Genomic DNA, 5,253 nt, shown 5'->3' with positions numbered 1-5,253 from the left:
CAATAGTGTGAGTATGGGTGAAGTGTGTGCACAATTAGTACAGTGTAAAGGTAGTAGGTAGCAGGTCGGTGAGAAATAAATGACGGGAGACATATGATAGCTCTGCAACATGCATGGCACACTAAATTACTACAAGATTCTATGGAAATAACATTCGACTGAAAACAAATAGGTCAGTCCATTTTTTCTGCACCGTCCGATGTACAAAGAACGGGCAGATCGCCTTCATCTTCCTCCAGCCAGTCAGTGTTGACGATCTTCCTCGAAATGAAAGCGACCACCGGCCTAGTCCCCTGCCTACGCCCTCCCCTCGACCTTACTGCACCGCCGTGCTTGGCACCGCCCCCCGGCAATCCATTCAAGCCCCGCCGACCTCCAAATCGGGCGCAAGCAGCTCCTGCGCCCCACACCCCTGTGATAGACACCGATGCGTCGCTTCCCTGGCGAACAGCCGGACTAGGTGCTCCGCGCGCCTAAGAGGGTGCTGCTTCTTTTAATTGCGCTTCGACTGACCCTGAATTGAAATCCAGGCGGGCTACTAACCTCTAGCAAAGGTGAAATAGTAAAGGGAGGAAACCTTGCGCATTTAGTATCACGAAGAAGATGCAGTAAGAAGCGCTCAACTAGTTTCTTTCGTGGGATGAATACGGTGTGAGCAGAGACGTAAGGTTTGCACGAATAAGGAAGAGTAGTACCTCTTTCTGCTGGCAGTGTTGTGTCCTCCTTTTGTTTTTCCAACGATCTTCTTGTGGTTCACTGGAAACAAGAAGTTGTGGAGGATGGTGCAGCCTTGGACGAACCCATGGCCAAGTTGTTGAGTCTGGTGCGGTGGCCGTCTATCAGCGGCGGGGAAGCAGATCCGAGGTGGTGAATGATGGTGTAGCGGGAACAGCTTCGGTGCGGTGGACGGTTGCGAAAGTGGAGCGGCAGCAGTGAGGCGCATGATGGCATGGTCAGAGTAGTTATGGTATGGCGCACATCGGCGTCGATGTTGTGGAAGCAGCTCTACATCGGCTTCAGCTGCTAAGTCCTTGAGGGCATTGCGGTTGCAGTTGTGTTAGACGACGACGTCGGGGTACCGGCTCTGGCGTGATGGAGGAGGGCGGCGGTGGATTGGGCGCTATGGGGGGAGGACGGAGGAGGCTGGGGTTTCGCGGCTGGTGGAGAGGGTGTTTTGGCGCCCACGGATTATGAATGGGGAAACGGAGGGAGGTGGGGAAGTAAGGGGGAACAATGTTTTGGTTTGGTACGCGCTTGTTCGAAATTTGGGGAAAGTTACAAACTTTTCCCCCATCTAAAATTTCGAACATATTGAGGGTTGGGGGTAGGACAGTAATCTCTGTTGTCCCAAATGTGGGCGGGATAGATTTCGGCTGAGCGCATGGGTGTTTAGGCGCCCACGGCGTATGAATGCTTCTCGGAGGCGGTTGAGACTGGCGTCTTGGTGAAGTTACAAACCTACCCGGTGGACATCGGGCCGATAGGCTACACGGGCCAGAGTCAGGACAGTAATTTCCTACCACCAAACATTAGTCTCACGCGGTTTCGGGTGACCGGAGGCCTATTTGGCGCTTCGTTCAATATTTGGGAGCATAAGCATTAACCTTTTCGGTTCTCTTGAATTGAACATTCAGGATTTGTGAAACTTCACAAATCCTTACTCTTGAAAATCCTAAAGCTACGATTATTTTGGAATGGAGGTGGTACATTTGAATACACATTGTACACGAGTATAATTAAAAAAATATGCAACTTACCTCAGTTCATGCATGGTTCCAGATATAATCTCCTTGGTTGCAAAAAAAAGTTAGACATGCGTATGAATATATATAGCATGTTCAAACGCACAGCAAAGACTGATGCCCCTTTTACATCTGATTTACAAATGCCATTATCTCGGGTTCAAATAGATGAATGCACTTCCTATGAACTCGAATCTTCGAAACCCCGTTTATGTTGAATTCGACATGTATTCTATTTCGTAGCTAGGAATTTGGAATGTATCCATGCAAGTGACAAATGTACAAAGTGCTTCACACTAACAACATGGAGTGCACTAATTAATGTTTATATATGAATTGCAAAAGCATCCATTCCTGTATTTCAAACCGCTCTCACTCTATGGATCGATAATATGAAATAAACACATGCACATACTAGAATTCAATAGAGTATGGGTGTTTGATAGACCGATTTTCGTCCATACGCAATTTGCAAAATTCATGATCTCATCCAAAATTAATAATGCCATTTATATTTTAATTTAATGCGTAGAACCGCCTTTTACACGTAGATGCACTATGCCTCGGCCCGTTCTCACAAACGCGCTATATCTCTCTCTATCTACCACATAAATGCACACACTTTATATGCATCAGCATTTCTCTTTCACACATGCTCACAATCTCGCTTGGGGTGTCAGGGAGTCTCACGCACATGCTCTCTCTGTATCTCTCTCTCCCTCTTTCTGACTACTATGTACCACTCTTTTCACTAATCTTAGTTGGAAAACAGTATTTTTCTCACATGCATATATATACACATGCACGGTCTCTACTAGCCCTCTATAGGCACATATATGTGCCTATGTGTCTCCCGCATGCACATTATCTTTAGGCCTCTCTCGCACACATTGCCCCCCCCCAAACGCACCTCTCTCTTAGTAGTTGGCAGGTATGATTCCATCATATCATTCGGTAGGATATCCCTGACTGTGAGGCTGGATGGTAATACGAGGCAAAGTTTTACCCTAGTTCGGACCCTTGCAGTTGGGGAAAAAGCCTCCTCATGGTACTGTAAATTAGTGATAGGGGTGTGTACAAAGTACACATGAATACCAGGCATTGTGTGTGTGTGTATACTATCGACGAACTAGCCCCCAAGCTTCTACAACATACTCGGGGCCTAGGGTTACAAATCATATATAGTCAGCTTATCACCAGTGGAGATAGAGTCCTCCGCGACTCTGGTAGCTAGCTTCGTGTTGTACGCCGAGTCCTCCACATGGGTCTTCGTATAACGCGTCTCGATCCAACCTATGTGGCACTGGATGGAACCAACCCATGAGTCCTCATGTTGACCCACCACAACTAGAAATGATGTGCCCACCACACCACACACGCAATCAGCCACTAAGAAAATAAGCATATACAATAGTATAATGTTATACATGAAAGTTAATTGCATGGAGCATCCAAAAATATTTGTTCTGCAATGTGAATGTTTATATATTATCCTAAAATATTAGTCACGGGAAAGAGAAACGAAGGGCATATCTCTCCTTATCTTCATCATACATCCCCTCTTTCTACACCACTTTCACGTACTCACACAAACTATCTCTCGGCCCTCTAAAAGTATGCATGCCCACGACACATTCACGCATGACGGCCACTGTATTTCAAGCTAAAGAACTATACGGTCACTGGAGTTCAGAATATGCTCATTACGGTCACTGTATACATTCTTGTGGTGATCATACGGTATATAGCTCACGATACGTCTATGTATTTTCTTGATGACACTGACGGACCTTGCATTTGATGCGTGCTCTGTATTTTGTTGACGACACTTACGGTCAATGTATTTGAAGCGAAAGCACGATATGGTCACTAGACTTCAGAATAAGCTCATCACGGTCAGCACATACATTTTGTCGTGCTAACCAACATGTGGTTCGATGGTTAGGAGGACAGTGGTTTCTCGAGCCCACCGGGGTCAAAGTCCCGGTGCTCGCATTTATCCTGGGTTAATTTCAGTATTTTCCGGCGATGTGCATTTAGTGGGAGGAGACGTTCCACTCGACTACGAGGCACCTATGGTGACTTCGTAAAATCTCAAGATCATATGCTGGCCCACTCTCTCGAAGGTGCTCGTATGTGTAGGGTCTACGTGTGTGCGCTTATAGCGGTGAGTGCTTGCATGTATATATAAGCCCTTGCATCTATACCGTGTTAAAAAAATACATGTCATGATTATACGGTCACTGGCTCACCCGTATAACTCCGTATTTTGTTGATGACACAATCAATTAACCAGTCAAACGTTCCACGTGGCACAACTAGTGTTGCACCATCGGGGCGCGTAACCATGGGGCCCACCTGTCAGCCCGTATATGAAAGAAAGACATGGTAGTTTGAGTGTGTACCGTGTTAATAAAATACATTTTAGGGTGATCATACGGTCACTGGCTCACCATACAACTCTGTAATTTGTTGATGACACGATCAATTGACCAGTCAAGCAGTCCACATTCAGTAGCGCACATTACCATAGGGCCCACTCGTCAGCATGTATATGAAGGACATAAATGGTAATAAATTAGTGGTCGGTGGGTACTCGAAGTCGTGAGACCTCTGGTTGGCAGTCGCCGGCGGTGGGGGGGCGTTGATTGGGCGGTGGGGTGGGGATCGCCGGAGAAAAAGCTCGGCGCGGGGGACCTAGAGGGATGGCCGGTGCGGCGGCAGACCGGCGGTGAGGAGTGGTTTCGGGGAGGGCGGGGCGGCGCGGGTCGGCCGCGGGCGGCGGGGGCCGGCGGTTCAGCCGGTGGTGGCTGGCGGCTCAGGGGGTGGAGTTTGATGATAAACAGCAGGCCCTTGATTTCATATCCAACGGCTGGAAAATCTAATGACCAGAGATGAAAAAGTCAGTCGACTGATGTGTAGCCTCACTCCGCACGTACACATGCACGCACGCAAGACACGCACGCATGCAGGCGTGCAACACTGACACGTACACATAACGAACACACGCACGCACGCAGGCGTGCAACACTAACGCGTACACATGCACACACGAACACACGCACGTACGCGCACATGCATGCAACACTGAAACGTACCCTTGCACGCACGCAACACTCGCACACCTGCATGCACACAGCACACGATGCAAGACACACGCTCAACCTATACGTGCATGCACCCTTTGTTAAGGACATGGATGGCTACGGGTATTAATCAATCTTATTTGTGATAAGCAGAACATTGATGTTTGTAGCGGTCTTTATGAATCACAATGTATTGAACGGGCAATCAACATAGTAGGCTTATCTAGATGAAAATGATGATGTCACACTCAATGAACAATCATCGGTTTATGAAATGCCCGCTTCTGACCGCCCTGGCCCACCAAAGGTTCCTCTGTTGTGCGCTACCTACGTTGGGTCACCGACATGCAGGCCATGTGCCCAAAGAGCCCACACGTCAGTGGAAGAATAGCGCGCTGTCCTACATCAGAGTCAAGGGTGCCACT

This window comes from Triticum aestivum, chromosome 1A, assembly GCF_018294505.1.
Source record: "Triticum aestivum cultivar Chinese Spring chromosome 1A, IWGSC CS RefSeq v2.1, whole genome shotgun sequence".
In the NCBI taxonomy this organism is placed as follows: domain Eukaryota; kingdom Viridiplantae; phylum Streptophyta; class Magnoliopsida; order Poales; family Poaceae; genus Triticum; species Triticum aestivum.
Note: the sequence above shows the minus strand (reverse complement) of the source record.